Source organism: Lagenorhynchus albirostris, chromosome 7 (assembly GCF_949774975.1).
Source record: "Lagenorhynchus albirostris chromosome 7, mLagAlb1.1, whole genome shotgun sequence".
NCBI lineage: Eukaryota > Metazoa > Chordata > Mammalia > Artiodactyla > Delphinidae > Lagenorhynchus > Lagenorhynchus albirostris.
Genome location: NC_083101.1, coordinates 16,617,435 through 16,643,031, shown reverse-complemented (window position 1 = coordinate 16,643,031; position 25,597 = coordinate 16,617,435).

Sequence of the window (25,597 nt, the reverse complement as noted above, 5' to 3'; positions counted from 1 at the left end):
TTCCAAACATTTATTGGGAGGTCTCACCAGGCTTTACCCTGCACTGCACTAGGAGCTCTGGGTACAGAAATGGATAAGAAAGCTTCTGTCCTCCAGGAAATCTAGTCTAGTGTGTATGCTGGGGGTTGGGAAAGAGAAACAGCTCTAGTGCAGCAGGAAGTACTGAGTTAGAGGGGACACAGGGTGTTATAAGAACATCTGCTCTGATGAGGAGACACTTCTATAAGTGAGTGGTGATTGGCTAGGAAGAGAAATAGAAGATAGTGCTTGCAAGATGCAGAGGAAGAAGAAACTTGAGCTGATCCAATTTCTTGAAGTAGTTCAATCTGGCCTGAGTGCAAATGTGAGAAGGGAGAAATGTAAAAGTTCACGTTTAGAGAGTGTGGCAAGGCATAATGGCCATCACAGGCCGTGTCAAAAAGTCTCTGTTTTATTTCATTTATTTATCTTTTTTTGGCCACACCTTGCAGCATGCAGGATCTTACTTCCCCGAGCAGGGATTGAACCCGTGCCCCGTGCAGTGGAATCATGGAGTCTTAACCATTGGACAGCCAGGGAAGTCCCCAAAAGTCCCTATTTTGAAGGCAATCTTTTGAAGGGCTCTAAGGAGGAAGTGACACCATTGGGTGTGCATCCCAAATTTTCCTCTGGTTGCTCTGTGGATAACAACAGTTGTCGAAAAAGGCTGGGAGGCAGAAGGCTAGGCGGTGGCAGTGACAGAGGGGATGAGGAAATGGAAAACCCTGTAAAGTAGAGCATGAGGATGGAGAGGTAGCCTTGGAGGGGTCACTGCTTTCCAAAGCCTGGCCCCTCAGTTTTGTGGCTCTAGAAATTTATCTTATCTCTCTACACCAAAGGGTAATGGGATTTTGGCGAAACCATGGTGTAGTGAATGAGTATAAGACAGGGGGCAGAGGATATAGACTTCTGTCCTGCTTGCTTTCTAACTGTGCCCTCATGGGCATGGCCCTTTACTTTGAGGACCTCTTGAGTCCTCATCTATGGAGTGGGACCATGACAGCTATGTTCCTTTCCTGAGAGTTCTGGGAGAATTAAATAAGCCACATCACACTGAAGCACTTTGTAAACTCTAAAGAACTTTACAGTTGGGCATAATGTTCTGGATTCTGTGAACGAGCGTCAAACCACAAGTAGTGTCTATGTGGACCACAGAGCGGGTCTGAGCTCTAGTGGATTCCATTTCTGGGAGAGACTTTAAAATTCCTTGCATGAGTGCTAGCAAATCCAATCTCAAAATATTCTTATAGACCACATGTCTGTCTTTCCCCAGTTTTGCCGTCACATCAGTTTCTGATTAGGGTTACAATTTGAGCTGGGAAGCAACTTTGGAAGAGACATGAGTGCTGTCAGCAGATGAGGGAGGAGGTGGAAAGGGAGGGAGGGAGATTGCTATAACTAACCCCTGTTCTGGTTGGGATTCTTAATGAATATGAAAGGTAAGCAGAAACTCAATAGTAACCCCTGAACTTGCCCCATGTTATCTCTCAGAACACACACCCTCTTCCAACTTATGCCTCCAAAGGAGAGCAGACTTCCTGTCAAACTATTGCAAGGAAAGATGCAGACCCAGAGGAAACAGAGAATGAAGCAACTCACGGCTGTTTCTGCTTCCCCCAGTATCTCTATTTCAGGATTTTCTATGTGGACTAGGCAGTTTCTACCTCTGAGAGCATGAAAGGAGATAATTGTTCGTACTATGTTCATGGTCTCTTCCCATTAAGTGCCTACTCCGTGCCACCCAGGCATTCTTTTCAACGTTTCATTAAGTGCTGGTGTTATTGTCCCCATTTTGCAGATAAGGAAACTGAAGTTCAGAAAGGTGAAGTAGCCACCCAGCTACTGAGCAAAGAATCAAGGCTGTCTCATGCCTTAACTCATTCAAATCTCAAACAATAATATGAGGCGACTACTATTACTCTTTCCATTGTCAAGTGTATTACTGTTCTTCCCTGTTTCCCCCTCGGCAGCACCTCTCCCTGTGGGAGGAATTATGCTTTGTGTTCATTGAAGGCCGACTCAGCAATGTGGAAGGTGAGTAGAAGTAACAGGTGTCACTGTTAAGTAGAAGCTTTCAGCTTCTGTGTATGTTCTTTCATATCGCTTTTTTTCTTTGCCATCAGACCAACAACGTCCCACACTGAGGCTGCCCAGTCAACCTGGGTCTCAAATTTAAGATGATACAAAGGAACATCATAGCCATGCATGGACATATAGAAAAGAGTCCTGAGATTTGGGGAGCATTTATTACACAAGGTAAGCTAGCCTAAACCGACTAACATACCATTTGAAGACAATGAAGTTAAAAGAGGTTAAGATGCTCAGCTATTAAGTGATGCAGCTGAAACTGCAGTCAACTCTGTCCTACTCTAAATTGTGTGATCTTGACTGCTGTGTTACTCTTACTGTACAATCCTGGCCCCATGAGATTTTCCTGTATTCTACAGTGACTGCTTTAAAATAACAACAATGGCCAGTTTTAACAGACTGAAGAGTGGGAAGGTCCTTGGCAAGGAAGGAAAGTGGGTTAGAGCAGTGGTTTGTAATTTCAATGAACATACAATTCATCTGGGAATTTTGTTAAAATGCAGATGCTAGTAGGTCTGGGGAAGGATCCGATATTCTGCATTTTAAACAAGTTTCCAAATGAAGCTTATACTGCTGGTGCTTGGACCACTCTTTGAGCAGCAAGCCTAGGGGATGCCAGTCAGTTCACCTTGGCAATGACAGAAAGGTAGTAATGCATAGTGGTTATGCATGTGTAAACAGGACTGAAACTAGGGTCAAGCAAGCAAGGCAATGAAGGAGCAAAATTTACGGAAGCAAAGTAGAGCCTGTGCTGAACTTGCACGCTTAGGACCCTGAGAGGAGGGCCTCCTAGTTTAGTGCTGCTGTGATTTGTTTCCAGGTTGATTCCAACAATTGAATTTGAAAACTGAATTAACATAGAGCCAGAAGTATAATTAATATAGAGCCAGAGATTTTACCTTCACATTGGTTATGATGTCATTGACCACTATCAGCCTATTCCAAGGAGAATGTTCTTAATAATAGTATAAATGTAGAGGCTATTTTTTCATTAGAAAAGAAAAAAAAGCTCAAAATCGGGTCATGTTTCAGTTAGCTTCATGTGAAACATGTTATTATTAACTTTTGGTTTATGTGTTTATTTCTACAATTTCTGATTATCTTCCTTTTTTTCTTTTGTTCTGTCCCGTCACTGTATCTTCAAGTTTTTTCAAGCTTACAGTTATGTTATAGTGTCTATAAAATCAACCCCAGCATCAATATCCTTCAGAAAATTTCTTCCTGAAATTTTCTGTGCTATTTTTCCAAGCTGAACTGAATATTTCTATAATAAGATATCTGACGAAACATTCATTTCTTGTTGTCTCTAAGGTGTATCTAAATCTGAAAGCTGAAGTTAAAATATTCTAATTCACTCATATTCTAAAGAGAAACCTAAGAATCACCAACTTTGGAGCCACACTCCTCCACTGACCCCTAGGTGTTTCCAAGCAGCAGCAATCCACCCTATTATCATGGACACCAACATCTCTTATCCTTATTTCTCAGTCTACATAAGAAGAGGACTGGGATAGGTAATGGGCATAGGGATCATTGAGTCACCTGAGTCCTTGCTAGCCTTGTGAAAAGTGTAATTTTCTTGATAAGTGATTTTCCCTTATCAAGGAAATCTTAAGGAGGCAAGGAAAAAGAAATTCTCAACATCCCCCAAGCCAAGTAAATAACTAATAAAGATTAGGAATGCCTGCAAGGGAAGACTGACAAATTCCTTCCCTGATAGATACAAGACACAGAACCTGCAGGAACACCTAGTGGTAGGTGTTTTTGAGAAGAATTCCTATCTGTAACCTATTGGGCAGGGCAATCCCTTCTTCAGCTCAAGTTTCCTCCATGCACACCCTAGGATGTGGCTTTCTCTCTTTGTCTCATTAGTCAACAGTACCAACTGATCCTAAAAAGTGTTTAACTTCTTTCATCCATGATGCATCTACTAGTTTCTCTCCTCCCTTCCTTCCTCCCTCCCTCCCTCCTTCTCTTCCTTCCTTCCTTCCTCTCACTTTCTCTATTTTTTTATTTCAGTTTTCTGCCTTCAGACATCTCTTTACATTTATTATCAGAGAATGGTGTATGGACTGAATGCTAAGGAATCCCCACAATTCATATGTGATGGTAACCTCCAGCATGATGGTATTTGGAGGTGGGGTTTGGAGGAGGTAGTTAAGGTTAGATTAGGTAAAATGGTGGGGCGCTCATGATGGGATTAATGCCCTTTTAAAAAGAGGAAGAGACATGGGTTCTTTCTCTCTGTGTGCACACACCAAGGAAAGGGCGTTTGAGCACATACCCAGGAAGAAGGCCCTCACCAACAACCCAACCATACTGGCTCCCTGATCCCACAATCCAGATTTGCAACCTCCAGAACTGTGAAAATTAAATATTTGTTGTCTAAGCCACCCAGGTGATGGTAATGTGTTATGGCAGCCCAAGCTGGCTGAGACAGAAGGGGAGACGGATGCAGGTTTTCTGTCCCCTACTTTGAATGGCATATCTCTCCCATAACATTAACTCATGCTTCTGTCATTTACTGCTTAGCTGTATTATACATAGCTCTTTGTGTGTTGTTTACAAAAGAGGCAGAATGACTAGAAGGAAGAAAACAGGCTGACAAATATTACAGACCTGGTTTAAATCCTGGTTCTTGTCACTTACTAGCTACATGATCTTGGGCAAATTTAACTATGTTTTCCTTATCTGCATTATGTCGATAATAACAGCAAGAATAATAATGGTAACAACAATGACAAAATTAATAGCAATACCAGCTTCTCACTTGGTTTTAGTCATAAGTAGACACTGAATATTTAATTCACCTAGTTCAGGCATTACTTCATTTAATAAATGTATATTAAGCATCCGCTATGTGCCTGGCACTGTGACAGGTACTGGAGAATCTACAATAAACAAGAAAAATATAGTCTGTGCCCTCATAGAGCTTATGGTCTAGGCGTTGGCAAACTTATGGCACAGTCTATGGCCCAAATCCTGCCCTCGGCCTGTTTCTGCACAGTCCTTGAGCTGAGATTAGTGATACATTTTCATTCATTCATTCATTCATTTATTTTTGGCCGCGTTGGGTCTTTGTTGCTGCACACGGGCTTTTCTCTAGTTGCGGCGAGCGGGAGCTACTCTTCGTTGCGGTGCACGGGCTTCTCACTGCAGTGGCTTCAGTTGTAATGAAGCATGGGCTCTAGGAGCACGGGCTTCTGCAGTTGTGGCACACAGGCTCAGCAGTTGTGGCTTGTGGGCTCTAGAGCGCAGGATCAGTAGTTGTGGCGCACGGGCTTAGTTGCTCCGTGTTATGTGGGATCTTCCCGGACCAGGGCTCAAACCTGTGTCCTCTGCATTGGCAGGCGGATTGTTAACCACTGTGCCACCAGGGAAGTCCAGTGTTACATTTTTAAAGGGTTGTTTAAAAATAAATAAATAAATAAATGCAAAAAAACCTTGCAAAGCCTAAAACATTTACTAACTGTCCTTTGATAAAAGAGTTTAAGTTTCCCTGGTCTAATGGAACACACAGAAATCATTCAATAAATGCTTTTCACATGCCAATATTTAGAGGGACATTCCTTGCACAGGTTTCTGATTAATTTCTGTATCCCTTCAATTCCCTACAGGCTTATTGTCACCCTTGCAATAAAAATCAAATTTTCAGGAGGTTACAGGCCCTGCATAGGTGACCCATGTACCTCCCCAGCCTCCTCTAATTATAGTCTTTTCGTATTTCTGCCACACCAGAGTTCTTTCTGTTCAGCAAATATTGCACACATGCCTCAGCCCAGGGTATTGTTACTCCCCACTCCCCCCATTTAGCTTGTTTACTTCCTACTTGTCCTCCAGAATTCAGCTTTAAAGTCATTCCCTTTGGGAAAATTTCCTTGACCTCTCCTTGCTAGATCAGCTCTCTCCCACACTCCTTTATTTGTTCTCACGGTTCCTGATACTTACGGTAACTTTATATTTTTATTTGTGATTATTTTATTACTGTCACCTCCACAAGTTAGTTCCATGAGGGCAGAGGCTGTATTGCCTTTGTTTATTATTTTATCTCCAGCATCTGGCATCTTTCCTGGTGCTCAATAAATATTAGGTAAATGAATGAAAGAAAGAGTGAATGATTCAGCGTCATGTTTATTGAAAAGAAATAGATCAGAAAGCATATAGGATTCTTGCAACATGGGAATGCTTTCCTTTCCCAGGCAAAACACACCCCACAAATGAAATTTCTGTGGCTCCATTTAAATACTCCCTTCATTCTCTGCATATAATTAATGGAGGCCCAGGGAGCTGTTTGTGCTGATACATCATCTGCACCACACAGCAAATGCATTTGTTACAGAGCTATGTGGGCCAAAGCTAATGAAACATTTGCAAATGTCCTGATTTACAAAGAGAAAATTGGTTCACCTGAATGACAAGGTTTGCATGAAAGGGAAATGTTCTTCTTTGCTACTTTCTAGCTGTGTTCTAGGAAGCCTCAAATTGCCAAAGAAACAGACATCAGCAGTCCCCTCTAGAAGGCAAAGACCAGAGGTCACCTTGAAGGAGGACAAAGGTTCTGAGATTAACTTTACCCCATGGGGGTCCTCATGTGAGCTTTTGAAACTGTATACAGATTATGTGTTTATTTATGTGCATTGTTGTAAGAAGAGATGTTTAAAGATTTATTAGGTTCTCACCAGAATCTGTGTCACCCCAATAGTTGAAAGCCAGTGATTTAAGAAAATCCAGGGTTTCCCTAGCCTTGAATTTGTTAATTTTTTAAAAAAGAAGATAAAGAATAAGGAGCAGAGATGTACATAAGTCCTGAAGGAATCCTTCCTATTTCTAGTCCCAACCTTCCCTGATGCACTGTGCAAATGAGGCAATTCAGATAAGGCTGGAGAGGTGACTTGCCTGGGCCTTTACAGCAAATGAGACACAAGCCCAGGACAAAAATCCTGCCAGCCTAATGTCCTTTCCACCACACCTTGCTGTCCACTAATATAATCATTTATTGTTTCATTTTGTTCCCCATTTAGTCATTCAATTTCTTTCCCATTCACTTATTCTTCCTTGCTGTCCCACACTATCACTTTCTCTCATGAATCTGTAACACCACAGTTGACCCTTGAACAACACCAGTTTGAATTGTGCAGGTCCACTTATACACAGATTTTTTAAAGTAGTTAAGTGTACAGTATTACATGACCTATGGTTGAATTTATGGATACAGAACCATGGATACAGGGGAACCGCAGATAAGGAGGGCTGACTATAAATTATACATGGATTTTCTACTGTGCAGTGGATCAGTGGGATAGCTCCCTGCCCCTCCAGGTTGTTCAAGGGTCAATTTTATTTATCAGTTGTGACTCGATCATTTCTAAGAAGAATTTTGGTTTCAATAAATGATTACTCAAAAAGGTTGATGAATTAGAAAATGAAATTCAATAGGAAAATACATTTACCTTTTACTTTCCAGATGCATCTCTCAAGTGAAAGTAAAGGAATAAAGAATCATATAAATGCACAAGAAACAAGAGACTTAAAGAAGAAGAAAGGGCACTGCTTGAGAGACTTCAATAAATTTTAGAAATTAAAGATGGAGGATTCAACAAAGGAATACAACCTATAAAATAAGTTCATGCAGAGGGAGACACTGATGAAAAACAAACCAATTTGTCCTAAGAATTCAACACATAAAGGCAACAGATATCACAGAGGATGGTGAAAATTGGGAGACTGACTTAATGTTTATGTACAAAGGAATTGAACATCACTCCAGTCTCTGAGTTCTCATCAACCCCACAGCAGTTTTGCATAGAGACCAAAGGCAGGAGATTGGAGGGAAACTGAATAATTCTAGAAAAAAGAATATGGTTACTGTGATCAATCAATAAAATTAGTGACTTACACCCCTTCACTCTGATATGAAGCCCAATGATATGCTTCTGCCATGTATACAAAGCTTATATCTATCTTATGAGCCTAGGCAGTAAAGAATCAACTGACAGTTCAGAAAAACTTCAGAGAAAAGGAGAAAATCCTAAACAAATAAATAGGAAGGAGAAAAAGCTGGAAGAAAACAGATGAGGCAGGCAACAGAATAAAACTTTGCAACCAAAGCTTATTAATAATATAAGCTAGATCTATCTATAAAAAAGAAAAGAATGTTATGAAAAAATAACAATGGGAAAGAAGAAATAAGTCTTACAAATTATGTATGTGTGTGTATACCTCCAATAGAAGAATTAAAAGATAAAGTTGAGAAAATATTCAGAGAGTAGAAAAAGACAAAAAAGAGAAAGTTGTGTGGGTCTGCTCTGCAAAATACACTATAAAGAAAATGGAAAAACAAGCCACAGACTAGGAGAAAATATTTTTCAAAAGATACCTTTTAAAGAACTGTTATCCAAAATATACAAAGAACTCTTAAAACTAAATAATAAGAAATATGGTCACCTTATCTTTGATAAATGAGGCAAGAATATACAGTGGAGAAAAGACAGCCTCTTCAATAAGTGGTGCTGGGAAAACAGGACAGGTACATGTAAAAGTATGAGATTAGAACACTCCCTAACACCATACACAAAACTAAGCTCAAAATGGATTAAAGACCTAAATGTAAGGCCAGAAACTATCAAACTCTTAGAGGAAAACATAGGCAGAACACTCTATGACATAAATCACAGCAAGATCCTTTTTGACCCACCTCCTAGAGAAATGGAAATAAAAATAAACAAATGGGACCTAATGAAACTTAAAAGCTTTTGCACAGCAAAGGAAACCATAAACAAGACCAAAAGACAACGCTCAGAATGGGAGAAAATATTTGCAAATGAAGCAACTGACAAACTGATTAATCTCCAAAATTTACAAGCAGCTCATGCAGCTCAATAACAAAAAAACAAACAAACAAATCCAAAAATGGGCAGAAGACCTAAATAGACATTTCTCCAAAGATATATAGATTGCCAACAAACACATGAAAGAATGCTCAACATCATTAATCATTAGAGAAATGCAAACCAAAACTACAATGAGATATCATCTCATACCGGTCAGAATGGCCATCATCAAAAAATCTAGAAACAATAAATGCTGGAGAGGGTGTGGAGAAAAGGGAACACTCTTGCACTGCTGGTGGGAATGTAAATTGATACAGCCACTATGGAGAACAGTATGGAGGTTCCTTAAAAAACTACAAATAGAACGACCATATGACCCAGCAATCCCACTACTGGGCATATACCCTAAGAAAACCATAATTTAAAAAGAGTCATGTACCAAAATGTTCATTGCAGCTCTATTTACAATAGCCAGGAGATGGAAGCAACCTAAGTGTCCATCATCAGATGAATGGATAAAGAAGATGTGGCACATATATACAATGGAATATTACTCGGCCATAAAAAGAAACAAAATTGAGTTATTTGTAGTGAGGTGGATGGACCTAGAGTCTGTCATACAGAGTGAAGTAAGTCAGAAAGAGAAAAACAAATACTGTATGCTAACACATTTATATGGAATCTAAGGAAAATTAAAAAAAGGTCATGAAGAACCTAGGGGTAAGATGGGAATAAAGACACAGACCTACTAGAGAATGGACTTGAGGATATGGGGAGGGGGAAGGGTAAGCGGTGACAAAGTGAGAGAGTGGCATGGACATATATACACTACCAAACATAAAATAGCTAGTGGGAAGCAGCCGCACAGCACAGGGAGATCAGCTTGGTGCTTGGTGACCACCTAGAGGGGTGGGATAGGAGGGTGGGAGGGAGGGAGACGCAAGAGGGAAGAGATATGGGGATATATGTATATGTATAACTGATTCACTTTGCTATAAAGCAGAAACTAACACACCATTGTAAAGCAATTATACTCCAATAAAGATGTTAAAAAAAAAAAAAAAGAAAACAAAGAACCTGATTTTAAAATGGACCCTTAACAGACTTCACCAAACAAAATATACAGAGAGCAAATAAGCACAGAAAAAGATGTTCCACATCATATGTCATCAGGGACATGCAAATTAAAACAAGATACCACTACATGCCTATTAGAACGCCCCAAATCTAGAACACTGGCAACACTAATTGCTGGTGAGGATGTGGCGCAACAGGCACTCTCATTCACTGGGAATGCAAAATGGTCAGCCGCTTTGGAAAACAGCTTGGTAGTCTCTTACAAAACTCAATATTCTTACTTTAAGATGCAGCACTCACACTCCCTGGTATTTACCCCAAGGTGTCGAAAACTTATGTCCACCCAAAAACTTGCACACGAATGCTTAAAACAGCCTTATTTATAATTAGCAAAACTTGGAAGCAACCAAGATGTTCCTCAGTACGTGAATGAATAAACAGTGGTACATTCAGACAATGGAATAGTATTCAGCATTAAAAAGAAATGAGCGGGCTTCCCTGGTGGCACAGTGGTTAAGAGCCCGCCTGCCGATGCAGGGCATGTGGGTTCATGCCCCGGTCCGGGAGGACCCCGCGTGCCGCGGGGTGGCTGGGCCCGTGAGTCATGGCTGCTGAGCCTGCGCGTCTGGAGCCTGTGCTCCGCAGTGGGAGAGGCCACAACAGTGAGAGGCCCACGTACCGCAAAAAAAAAAAAAAAAAAAAGAAATGAGCTACTAAGTCATGAAAAGACATTAAGGAAACTTAAATAAACATTACTAAGTGAAAGAAGCCAAACTAAAAAGGCTATATTCTGTATGTATGATTCTAACTATGTAACATTTTAGGAAAGAAAAAATATGGAGACAGTAAAAAGATCAATGGTTGCCAGGAGTTAGGGGGAAGGAGGAATGAATAGGAAGACCACAGAGGATTTTTAGGGTGGTGAGAGCACTCTGTATGATACTATGATGGTGGTTGTATGTCATTATGAATTTGCTTAACCCTATAGAATGTACAACACCAAGAATGAACTCTAATGTGAACTACGGACTCTGGATGATAACGATGTACCAATAAATGTTCATCAGTTGTAAAAGGTGCATCACTCTGGTGGGGGATACTTTTAATGGGGCATATGTGGGGCAGGGAATATATGAGAAATCTCTGTACCTTCTGCTCAACTTTTGTGACCCTAAAACTGCTCTAAAAAAATAAAGTTTATTAAAAAAAAAAGTGTCAGCCATTATCCATGTATTGCTTGTCAGCTCCAAATGTATCCTTCACAGTCTTTTCTAAGGTAAGGGAGGTGGGTCTTATAAATATATCTCCTTTACCAGCTGACATAATGTTACATTTTGTCAGTAGAGGGAACTGTAGGGACACTGGAGAATGAAGGGGCTTTCCTTTCGGTTTCTACTTTGCTCCTGTCCCCAGATTCCTGTGGGCACACAGCTTCGGCAGCACCCAGTTCTTGTACAGTGTGGTAGCCAGTAATGCCCAGTGGTCAGCAGGACATGGAATCTCCCCCAGGACCCTCTTGTGTGATTCTGTGACATGTTCTTAGGCATAGCGTCTCCCTGCGAAGGGCTTCCTCCTGGCACTCCAGAGGACAAATTGCAGGGTCCTGCTCGTGAAGCACCTCAGTGAACTTCTCTCTTATCCATTGAGCCATGTGAGACACATCCTCTCCAATGAGATCTAGATCTCACTCAAGGGTTGGGGGGACTCTTCCTATGGGTTCTATCACAGTGCTAGGGATAGTGGCCATTACTTATATCTGCTATTCCAATATGCTTTAGAGTTGCCTTTACCTTTTGTTAGCCAACTCCCCATTACTACAATGCTATGTTGTAATTAATAATTTTTTATATTAAACCATCCCGCCCCCGGTTAAAATTACTGTGTGATTTTTGTCTCTTGATTGGACCTGATGGGTTATGGTAGGAAACAAAAGAACATTAAAAAAACATATGTAGAACATATACAGATAATAGGAATTCTATTTTTGAAAAAAAATAAAGGGCATTTCTTGAATTAAAAGATAAAAGAGTTCCAGATTGAAAGTTCCCAATAAGTGACCAGATTTTTTAAAAAGCTAGAAATGGCCCTTATAAGCTACATAATCATAAACTTCTATAACTTGATCTTTACTAAGGGCAAACAGAAGATTCTAGAAACTTCCAGTTTGGATGGGGAAGATCATCTATAAAAAGCAACAAAACTCAGAATATATCAATGTAACAATGATGTTAAGTTTACAGAATGTTATGAAAGTAAGACAGGCAATTACTCAATCTAGTAAAAATGCACTCCAAAAACATTCAAGAAAGGAAAAGCAAATTCCATGTTCATTTGTATAAATAGATAATATTAACATAGGTATTTTATTTAAATTAAAATATAATTATGTTTGTTTTATGGAAAGATGTAGGTGTGGAGAAAAAAGTGTCTGAAGTTGATAAATCAAACAATATTACTAGGAACATAGTCTTTAGAAATACAGTGCTACATACTACAAAATAATGTTAACAATGATTTTAAGAAATGAGGTTCCCTTTGAGCAACAAGAATAGAGAACAGGATGTGGTGCTCCTGGAATTTATTATAAAACTTTCTGACCATTTATTCAAGCCATGAGCATGTATATATTTTTATTAAATTGTAAAATAAAAAGCCAAAAATAAAACTTCCAAGGAGGAGATGCATGAGATAATGAATGAAAGAAATCAGCAAAGTGTTTAGGAGAGAGTTATCATTCAGTGAGTGGGAGTTTTGATATAATAAGTATTGAAGAAATAAGTTTGGGAAAAAGTTTATGACTTAGCATTAAATTTGGACTTTAACTTCAAGGAAGGTGGTAAAGAACAGGTAAAAGCTGACACAAGTAAGCATACCCATTCTTGAGATAACACAAACTTTTTCTGTTATTCAATTTTAGACAGATGTTATCACTTGGATGGTTCAAAAGGGTCAATGAACATCACTTTAAATGGTGTCTTAGACAAGGTTTTGACTGGAAAAAAAAAATCAATCTTTCCAAGAGTGTTTCTTTCTTATTCACTTGCCTCACAACTAACAAACACACCAGCAAATACATCCACGTAATAACAATACAGATAATGGCATTAAAATCTTAATAGATATACGCATATTTTAACAACTATAAAAGACTAAATCAATCTCTGTGGATTGTTTCTAATTTAACAAGATTCTGACAGTCTAATTAATAAAAGATTCGAGGATAGCATATTTGGAAGAATGGATCAATAACAAACTTTTCAAGTAGCTCCTTTCCAGGACTGAGGTCAGTTAAAAGCACTTTGGCATCACTTGCAGTCAGGTAATTGTTCTCTTCTCAGCAGAGGTTAGGCTTGGGCTGACCATGTACTTCAAGAATGCTCAGAAATTCAGAGACTGGGTTGCCCAGAAACAAGTGATTCACCAAACCTTTAAAATATATTGCTGAAACCAATTTCATGTTACATTTCAAAAGTAGCACCATAACTAAAGTCAATCTGAGGTTATGTGATCAAGTTGCATCAGCTGGTTTCAATGTAGGGCTGACAGGTCACATTTTAAGCAACAAAAAAGAAGTCTCATTAATAAGTAATATTTGCAAAGGAATCTATCCATGGGTCTGATCAATACCCCCAAATATTTCTCTTAATGAAATTCACTGAGTAAGAGCAATAGATATAATACACACACACACACACACACACACACACACACATACGTATGTGTGTGTGTGTCTGTGTGTGTGTGTGTGTGTGTGTGTGTGTGTGTGTGTGTATATCCCCACATACAGTTAGCAATGTTGAAGAACTGAGTGAACTTTATCCCCACCCTCCTGGACACAAAATAATAGGATATTGTGATAGGCTTCAAATGGCCAATTAGAGTCAGAAATGAACACTTAAATATGTGGTCTGGTAATCAGACTCCAGGATGAATGCAGTGAGAACTCTGCTCTAAATATCAAAAAGTTTCATTTCTCTCTCAGCTTCAACCACAATTAACTTGACCAATTTCAGCTGCCTCATTCCTTTTTTGATCTCACTTTTCTCATCAGGTAGAATTATAATACAATACCAGTGTTTCTCACAATATTGTCTTGATAGTCAACAAGATGATATAAATGAAATGGTTTTAAAATGGTGTAACGGTCTGTGCATATTTAGAGTAATAGAAGAGCTGTATGAAAATGTCTGTATAAAAAAGTTCAAATTCTGAGCAAAAGTGAGAGTTTATTGGCTCATGTAATTGGGGTACAGATGGCCCCAGGGAGCACTAGTTACTTCAGAATCATCCAGAATCTTTTTTTTTCTTTATTCCTATTACCTGCATCACCCTATTTTTCGACTTCTTTTTCTTACACCACAAGGAGGTTTTCTATGCAGTGGGTAGAGTGGAGGCAGCAAACAACATATATCTCTTGGCTTATTTTAAGCGAGTTTAGTCATGTAAAGAGAGATCTTCTATCAGCATTTGCTTATAAATTTCCAAGGAAGGACTCTAATTGGACCACCTTGGATCACATACCCCTATTTGAGTCAATGACTATGGCCAAGGAAACGGTTTTAGCCAGACCTGGTCACATGAATGCCATGAACTACACAGAGTGATAGATATTCAGCTCTTCAAAGTAAGGGGGTGCTATTACTAGAGGAAGGTGCAAAGAAATACTGGAGGAAAAATATCAGATGTCTACCACGTCTGTGTTCCCAAAGTTCCTGTGTATCCCTCTATCACATTCCACAGAATGGAATTGTTTCTTGACTCTTCCAGACTGCATATATATGTCCGATTCACTTTTGTATTCTAGCATATCTCACAGGACCTAACATAGATTAGCTGCTCAATAAATATAGATTGAAAGAATGAATAAATAAAATTTGTTAAAACTGAAGAGGACTCTGCTATCCCAGTTCTTCTATGTATATGGAGAATCAACTCCTATGTGCCTCCACTCCCAAACTCTCGCAGGCTCAAGGGTGCTACTTGGGAACTCCTCTAATTTATCAAATATTTACTTGGCACCGATTATGAGAAAATCCCTGTGCAGAGTTCTTCATATGATTCAGAAGTGTGGATTGAGAATTACTTCTTGGTTTCCTAAATGGTAAATGGGAAGCTCTATTTTAAGAATCTTATAGCCAGATTGCCAAATCATGACATCTGGTCTAAAATGAACAATCCTTGGAATCATATGTGTGGCAAATGCTCATATAATACACTCACATGATCTATAACATTGAAGTTCAGAGATAAGATAAACTAAGACCACTGAAATCAGTGCAAAAGCTAGATGACCAGGAGGGAAAGCAAGGTTCTGATGACAGTGAGCAGGAAGGAACAAGTATATTTGTGGGCCTACTATGAGCCAGGCACTATACTCAGCATCTTATAACCACTGTCTTATTATTATATATCTCTCCCAGCCCTGGGAGGTGGGCATTTCTATCTTTTCTATCTCTACTTGGCAAAGTACAAAACTGAGGCTCTGGGAGATTAATCAGTGAGACAATGAAAAGAATACAAGGTTTATAACCATGCATTGATGTTTTCAGTCCTGGTGAACTTTTCACATCAGTCAGTGTATCCATGCAAAGATGACTAATCAGAAGATATGATAAATTATAGATACATTGATACAGATAATTATAAAAATGTTAATAGGTAATATAAATTGATCATAGGTGATAGATTATAAAGATGAATGGGAAATGAAGATGCATGAATATATAATTGAGTTAGATTGATAGGTATGTTCATATATATATTCATACAGGGATACTACCAACCCTGTTTTGTGAAAAATCAACTTGGCCAGATATAATGTGCTTTGGTGAGAAGATAATCGGGTAATTATGGGGAAGCCATGATCTGCTCCTACCTCTTCCATTGCTTCTCTGGCTGTGTGTCCTTGTCTTTTCTCATCTTCAGTTTCATCGTGTGTAAAACGAAGATCATAAATGAAGCCCAGCCCACTCTCACAGTGTAGCTTTGAGGATTCTACAAGGAAATTGTTGGGGGAAGCACCTTGGAACATGTTGTAACATGTTCATGTAACAACATGCTACAAGTTACAACATGCAACACATGTAACACAACATGTAACAACATGTTACATGTTACAACATGTAACACCTTGTAACATGTTCTGTTGCCCCCCCTGGGTTCGACCTGGGTAGTTTTGCAACTTCTTCTGAAAAGAAAGCCAGCCTCATCTCAGCTCAGGAAATAGCTTATTTTTTTACAGGATGCCTGAGCTTGGTTGCTGCCTGCCCATCACTGGATGTGTCTTTTATCAGCTTTCACATCACCTCTACCTTGCAGCTCAGCTCATATCATCAAAAACCACTCTGGTGCCCTCCATGTCAGCAAATGTTTGTCAGCTGTTGTATCTCTTGCACCATCTCCAAAGCTGAGCTCAGTAACACACCTTTTTTGATGCCAGATGATCTGAAAGCAGGATGGAAAGTGAAGAGAATGTTTTCCCAGTCAAGATCAATATGCCTTTAACCTTCCTTCCCTTTATCCTTGAGGAAACGTCTCTTCTCACCTCCCTGACAGTTTCTTCCCTTCCACACTCCTGCCTTTCATTCTCCTCTCCCCCCAACTCCCTCCACCTCCATCACGGCCTGGTTAGAATTCAGCATGTCTTCCTTTTGGAGCTCCTATGTTAATATCCATCATAATGGGTCCTGCTGGATTTCTTTTCCCACACAGAGTCCCCTATTTCTTTGGACCAGAGAAAACAAGGAGTTCTCTCTTTGAGCCAGAAGACAGATGTTTGAATCTTGCTCTGTTATGATGAGCAACATGACCTTAGATAACTGATTTCATCTATCTGAGTCTTGCTTTCCTTTCCTGCAAATTGGGGGCAACAATATCTGCCCTCTCATCCCCTGCAAGCATGGAGCATTTATGATGGAAAGGCCCTAGATCTTAAATCCTGTATCTGAACATTTTAGTGGCAAGCAGTTTATTTTTTTTTTACTTAAAAACACATATGGTGTACTTTTTAAATGTGAAAAACTACTTTAATTTTTTAAAATACTGTTCCAATCAGATAATCTTAATGAAAGCCTTATAAGGTATGCATTAGCAATATCCCTGTTTTATAGATGAAGAATCAGAGGCAAAGAAAGTAAGGAAACTTACCCCAAATTACATATTTAATATGTTATGGGACCAGAATTTCAATCCAGTCACTTGGGTTCCAGAAACTGTGATTTTAATCACTGTGCTATGTTACCTAAGCAATTCAGTGTTCCATTACTAGGAGAGTAGATAGATGTCATGTTTTGCATGTATATCATGGTATACTTAGAGCAACATACTAGGATAGCTAGGTAATGTCATGGTAATAAATGAGCACTAAAAAATTTATTTTTTACTCCTGCAGAGTGCACTGGTGTCTAGACAGACTCTTCAGTTGATCACTTGATGACTCAGAAAACAAGAACCACATAATGGTGAACACTCCCACCATGGAGTGCTATTCATCAGTTAAAAGTAGTGAACTAGATGGACACATTATAATAAGAAAGACTATTAAAGACACAGTATTATATGAAGAAAGAAACAGAGCATGATATAAAATTTAATTTCAGTTAAAGTATGTGCAATAAAACAATACGCATTTTGCAAGAATGCGCACAAAGGAAAGTATACATTGAATATATTAAAATGAATTTACATATAGCCATTTTATATCTACCCATGTATTTATCTATCTGTTTACCTATCAATCTATCAGCATAAAGAGAAAAGTAGAAGTGAAGAATAGATACATAAGAACTGTATACATTAAAAAGAAATCAAGCAAATAGCCTCACATCAGATGAAGACCATAAGGCATGAGCTGAGACTAATGATTAATTCAAATATCTAAAGAGTTTTGTTAAGGATAGCCCAGGGGCCAAATACCACCTGCCACCTGGTTTTGTAAATAAAGCTTTATCTCTTAGAATGTTTTATTGTAAATAAAACATTCATTTGTTTACATATTATCTATGGCTGCTTTTGCAATACAATGGCAAATTGAATAGCTGCAGTAGACAGGACTCCCCCACCAATATGTTTGCATCCTAGAGAAGAGAGAAGAGAGAAGAGAGACCATACATTACTCCGTACGTCAGTCAGGGTTCTGTTAAGAAGAAGAAGCCATCAGGAAGCTTGCACAAACCTCTTGGAGAGCCTCATCCACCAGAAGGCAGACAGCAGAAGCAAGAGGAACTACAATTCTTCAGCCTGTGGAATGAAAACCACATTCACAGATAGACAAAATGAAAAGGCAGAGGACTATGTACCAGATGAAGGAACAAGATAACCCCCCAGAAAAAAAATTAAATGAAGTGGAGATAGGCAACCTTCCAGAAAAAGAATTCAAACTAATGATAGTGAAGATGATCCAGGACCTCGGAAAAAGAATGGAGGAAAAGGTCGAGAAGACGCAAGAAATGTTTAACAAACACTTAGAAGAATCAAAGAACAAAAAAACAGAGATGAACAATACAATAACTGAAATGAAAACTACACTGGAAGGAATCAATAGCAGAATAACTGAGGCAGAAGAACGGAGAAGTGACCTGGAAGACAGAATGGTGGAAATCACTGCCAGGGAACAGAATAAAGAAAAAGGAATGGAAAGAAATGAAGACAGCCTAAGAGACCTCTGCGACAACATTAAATGCAACAACATTCACATAGGGGTCCCTGAAGGAGAAGAGACAGACAAAGGACCTGAGAAAATATTTGAAGAGATTATAGTCAGAAACTTCCCTAACATGGGAAAGGAAATAGCCACCCAAGTCCAGGTAGTGCAGAAAGTCCCAGGCAGGATAAACCCAACAAGAAACACGCTGAGACACATAGGAATCAAATGGACAAAAATTAAAGACAAAGAAAAATTATTAAAAGCAACAAGGGAAAAATGACAAATTACATACAAGGGAACTCCCATAAGGTTAACAGCTGATTTCCCAGCAGAAACTCTACAAGCCAGAAGGGAGTAGCGCAATGTATTTAAAGTGAAGAAAGGGAAGAACCTACAACCAAGATTACTCTACCTGGCAAGGATCTCATTCAGATTCGATGAAGAATTCAAAAGCTTTACAGACAAGCAAAAGTTAACAGAATTCAGCAACACCAACCAGCTCTACAACAAATGCTAAAGGAACTTCTCTAAGTGGGAAACACAACAGAGGAAAAGGACCTACAAAAACAAACCCAAAACAATTAAGAAAATGGTCATAGGAACATACATATTGATAATTACCTTAAACGTGAATGCATTAAACACTCCGACCAAAAGACACAGGCTTGCTGAATGGATACAAAAACAAGACCCATATATCTGCTGTCTACAAGAGACACACTTCAGACCTGGGGACACATACAGACTGAAAATGAGGGGATGGAAAAAGATATTCCATGCAAATAGAAATCAAAAGAAAGCTGGAGTAGCAATACTCATATCAGATAAAGTAGACTTTAAAATAAAGAATGTTACAAGAGACAAGGAAGGACACTACATAATGATCAAGGGATCAATCCAAGAAGATATAACAATTATAAATATATATGCACCCAACATAGGAGCACCTCAATACATAAGGCAACTGCTAACAGCTATAAAAGAGGAAATTGACAGTAACACAATAATAGTGGAGGATTTTAACACCTCACTTACACCAGTGGACAGATCATCCAGACAGAAAATTAACAAGGAAATACAAGTTTAAATGACACAAAAGACCAGATAGATTTAATTGATATTTATAGGCCATTTCATCCAAAACCAGCAGATTACACTTTCTTCTCAAGTGTGCATAGAACATTCTCCAGGATAGATCACATCTTGGGTCACAAATCAAGCTTCAGTAAATTTAAGAAAATTGAAATCATATCAAGCAACTTTTCTGACCACAACGCTATGAGATTAGAAATAAATTACAGGGAATAAAAGGTAAAAAATAGAAACACATGGAGACTACACAATTTATTACTAAATAACCAAGAGATCACTGAAGAAATCAAAGAGGAAATCAAAAAATACTTAGAGACAAATGACAATGAAAACACATGATCAAAATCTATGGGATGCAGCAAAAGCAGTTCTAAGAGGGAAGTTTATAGCAACACAATCCTACCTCAAGAAACAAGAAAAATCTCAAATAAACAACCTAACCTTACACCTAAAGAAAGAACTAGAGAAAGAAGAACAAAAAAACCCCAAAGTTAGGAGAAGGAAGGAAATCATAAAGATCAGAGCAAAAATAAGTGAAACAGAAACAAAGAAAACAATAGCAAAGATCAATAAAACTAAAAGCTGGTACTTTGAGAAGATAACCCAAATTGATAAACCTTTAGCCAGACTCATCAAGAAAAAGAGGGAGAGAACTCAAATCAATAAAATTAGAAATAAAAAAGAAGTTACAATGGATACCACAGAAATACAAAGCATCACAAGAGACTACTACAAGCAACTCTATGCCAATAAAATGGACAACCTGGAAGAAATGGACAAATTCTCAGAAAGTTATATAACCTCCTAAGATTGAACCAGTAAGAAATAGAAAATAGGAACAGACAAATCACAAGTAATGAAACTGAAACTGTGATTAAAAACCTTGCAACAAGTGAAAGTCCAGGACCAGATGGCTTCAGAGGTGAATTCTATCAAACACTTAGAGAAGAGCTAACACCCATCCTTCTCAAACTCTTCCAAAAAATTGCAGAGGAAGGAACACTCCCAAACTCATTCTATGAGGCCACCATCACCCTGATACCAAAATCAGACAAAGATACAAAAAAAAAAAAAAAAAGAAAAGAAAATTACAGACCACTATCACTGATGAATATAGATGCAGAAATCCTCAACAAAATACTAGCAAACAGAATCTAACACAACATTAAAAGGATCATACACCATGATCAAGTGGGATTTATCCCAGGGATGCAAGAATTCTTCAGTATATGCAAATCAATCAATGTGATACACCATATTAACAAACTGAAGAATAAAAACCATATGATCATCTCCATAGATGGAGAAAAAGCTTTTGACAAAATTCAACATCAATTTATGATCAAAACTCTCCAGAAAGTGGGCATAGAGGGAACCCACCTCAACATAATAAAGGCCTTATACAACAAAACCACAGCAAACATCATTCTCAATGGTGAAAAACTGAAAACATTTCCTCTAAGATCAGGAACAAGACAAGGATGTCCACTCTTGCCACTATTATACAGCATAGCTTTGGAAGTCCCAGCCACAGCAATCAGAGAAGAAAAAGAAATAAAAGGAATACAAATTGAAAAAAAGAAGAAGTAAAGCTGTCACTGTTTGCAGCAGATGCCATGATCCTATACATAGAGAATCCTAAAGATGCCACCAGAAAATTACTATAGGTAATCAATGAATTTGGTATAGTTGCAGGATACAAAAGTAATGTACAGAAATCTCTTGCATTCCTATACACTAACAAAAGATCAAAAAGGAAATTAAGGAAACAATCCTGTTCACCTTTGCAACAAAAAGAATAAAATACCTAGGAATAAACCTACCTAAGGAGGTAAAAGACCTGTACTCAGAAAACTGTAAGACACTGATGAACGAAATCAAAGATGACACAAATGGACAGAGAGATATACCATGTTCATGGACTGGAACAATCAATACTGTGAAAATGACTGTACTACCCAAAGCAGTCTACAGATTCAATGCAATCCCTAACAAATTACCAACGGCAATTTTTTCAGAACTAGAACAAAAAAGTCTTAAAATTTGTATGGAGACCAAAACACCCCAAATAGCCAAAGAAAACTTGAGGGAAAAAAAACAGAGGTGGAGGAATCAGACTCCCTGATTTCAGACTATACTACAAAGCCACAGTAATCAAGACAATATGGTACTAGCACAAAAACAGACATATAGGTCAATGGAACAGGATAGAAAGCCCAGAGGTAAACCCACATACGTATGGTCAACTAGTCTATGACAAAGGAGGCAAGGATATACAATGGAGAAAAGACAGCCTCTTCAATAAGTGGGGCTGGGAAAACTGGACAGCTACATGTAAAAGAATGAAATTAGAACGCTCCCTAACACCATACACAAAAATAAACTCAAAATGGATTGGAGACCTAAGTGTAAGACTGGACACTATAAAACTCTTAGAGGAAAAAAAAAAAAACATAGGAAGAACACTCTTTGACATAAATCACAGCAAGATTTTTTTTGATCCACCTCCTAGAGTAATGCAAATAAAAACAAAAATAAACAAATGGGACCTATGATACTCAAAAGCTTTTGCACAGCAAAGGAAACTATAAACAAGATGAAAATACAACCCTCAGAATGGGAGAAAATATTTGCAAACGAATCAACTGACAAAGGATTAATCTCCAAAATATATAAACAGCTCATACAGCTCAATATTAGAAAAACAAACAACCCAATCAAAAAATGGGCAGAAGACATAGACATTTCTCCAAAGAAGACATACAGATGGTCAAGATGCACATGAGAAGCTGCTCAACATAACTAATTATTAGAGAAATGCAAATCAAAACTACAATGAGGTATCACCTCACACGGGTTAGAATGGGTATCATCAGCAAATCTACTATGGATAACAGTACGGACACTCCTTATAAAACTAAAAATAGAATTACCATATGACCCAGCAATCCCACTACTGGGCATATACTCAGAGAAAACCGTAATTCAAAAAGACCCATGCACTCCAATGTTCATTGCAGCACTCTTTACAATAGCCAGATCATGGAAGCAACCTAAATGCCCATCGACAGACAAATGGATAAAGAAGAAGTGGTATATATATACAATGGAATGTTACTCAGCCATCAAAAGGAATGAAATTGGGTCATTTGTAGAGACGTGGATGGACCTAGAGACTGTCATACAGAGTGAAGTCAGAAAGAGAAAAACAAATATTGTATATTAAGGCGTATATGTGGAATCTAGAAAAATGGTACAGATGAACCAAGAGAGACACAGATGTAGAGAACAAATGTATGGGCACCAAGGGGGAAAGTGGAGGGTAGTAGTGAGATGAATTGGGAGATTGGGATTATACTAATATGTATAAAGTAGATAAGTAATTAAGAAAAACCTGCTGTATAAATAATAAATTAAAAAAAAAAAAACAAAAAACAAGCCATTCTATCTACTCCATGTACTAGTGACTGAATGTGGAAATTAAGGGGTTACCCAACCACTGGTAGCTAAGGGATCAAAGTTCTGGAAGTTGTCACAGAAGAACTCATCCTGACACAGGGAAATGGGCTGTTCTCAAACCTTATCCATGACACTACTGCAATTCACAGGAATCTCTGAGAAGCGCCTGCCATCTGTCTCATTCTGCAGCAGTGAGTATGAGGTTTGTGCAAGCTTTCTGGGAAGCCATTGTAAATCTCATGACATCTTAACATATATAGCTGTAACTATCCCAGATGGTGAGAGCTTCTCCTTCCCTTCTCCTTTCCATTGTCAAATTCTAAGCTAGAACCATACTGGGCATGGATTTCTAGGAAGTGAAGTTTGTTTTTCTCCCCCACGATGCAAAGGACACTTAGAAGGGGGCAGTAGTGATGTGAGCTGACAACAATCATTGGAATATTACTCTTTTATTTCCACTTTCCTGAATAATGTAGACGTGCAGTGAATATTTATGCATTCCAATGATACTCTGTTCCAGAATACTTTAACCTGAGGTGTATGGACTTCTAGGAGGACAGTACTTGGTCTTTAGAGGGTTTGAATGGATGCTAATATTCCCCCTCCCATCAGTGGGAGAAGACATGAAGATATCACTACTGTTACTGAAGAATTCCAGGATCCCTCAGAGAGACCCATCTTACCACTATGTCTGCTAGACTCTGTGCTCCTTCAGTGCTGAGGGCTTTACCTTTTTTATATACCTCAGAGCTTGGCACGGTATCTGACACAAAGTAAGCTTTCAATAAATGTGTGTGAAATCAGTAATTAAGGTAATGAACACATATAACACTCTACACAGTTAAAATGCAGAATAGGCATCATCATTATTTTTTAAATCCAGTTACCCATAGTTAATAACATACTCAAGTTTTACATCAAACCATTTCCAATGTGTTCCTGCCAAATCTATCTCAGCACCAGGTGCTGAAAGAGATTAGACCATTGTGCAGATAACCAGGTAATGCCACCATTCCTGACAAAAGAATGCAAGGTTCAAGAGTCAGAAGGAAAAAGAGAGGAAGCCAGGGTCATAGACTGTGGCCCCTGCACTCTGCCCATAAGGTCATGTCTGCAGAGCTTCAGTCCAACTTGCCAATGAGAACTGCATTCCCCCCCTGACTATCCCTCCCTGCTCTCTGTCTCATGTATTGTTCTGCTCCCTCAATACCTGGGAAGTCCTAAAGACTGAGACACAGCGGCTGACTAATGATCACCTTAAGTCAAACCATGCTCAAGGGCCCTCTTAGCATCACTAGAATTTAGAACATATGGGTTCAAGTCCTAACACTGCCCTTCCTGTCAACTTCAGAGAACCACTTGACATGTCTGCATTTTAGTTTTCCACTCTCTAAAATGGGTATAATGAAGGCTATTCTAGTAAATAAGCAGACAGATGCAAAATAGTTCAATTTATTGTTATTATATGTCTAGAAAACGTAAACTGTTAATGACAGCATTTGTCAAGCATACCCCAGGATCCTTATAGTTTTTCAGAGCCTGGAAAATTTAACTCTTGGCTTAAGTGAGTTAGTCAACATCTAATTTGGAGACCTAAAACGTCAATAGTTACTGAATAGTGAGCTGAAACTAATATCTCCCCCACAAACTATAACTCGGCCAACACTTTTTTATGGGCTTAATAGCTTCTGATTAGCTGGCTTTCTATTTTTCCCTTCCCAACTTCCTTTGCCAGCTAAAACCTACATCCCTGAAAATCTGAACTGAGCATGCCAGGCACAATTCTGATGGACATAAACAATCTTGGGATTTAGTTAAGGCCTCTTGTGTCTGAGCTAAGCATTCATCATCCTTGGGATTCCAGGAAGTCCCTAGACACCCACTTCCTTCACCCCCTCAATTCTCTAATCTCTGATCTCCTTGAAGCAATTATTACATGGTTAGCAAAGACCATAGTGTATGCAGAGAGCCCACAACTATGCAAACAGGTAAATTCGCTTATTTTCCCTGTTCAGTCCATCATTTTGGCAAATCTCTCTTTAGACCTCAGTTTCCTTACCTAGAAAATGAGGATAATGGTTACTAGCTTGCCAACCTTAGAGACTGTTAAGAAAGAATGAGTAGTTTTTCCTGGGACATTAGAAAATGTTTCATAGGTAGGCCATTTTAGTTAGAATTTGAAGGATAAAAAAGAAGTGACCATTGGAGAAGGTGGACAAGATTTTGCAAGATTTAGATATTTGCTGCTGGGGGTAAATCAAATATCACCACTAGAGAAGATCAACAAAAGAAATACCAGAAATCAAGCCATGAAAAGATGAAAATCTACAGCATGTTCAGATAAGAGAGAGAACTTTGATACGCTTGGATTTTCTGGTGATTCAGGAGA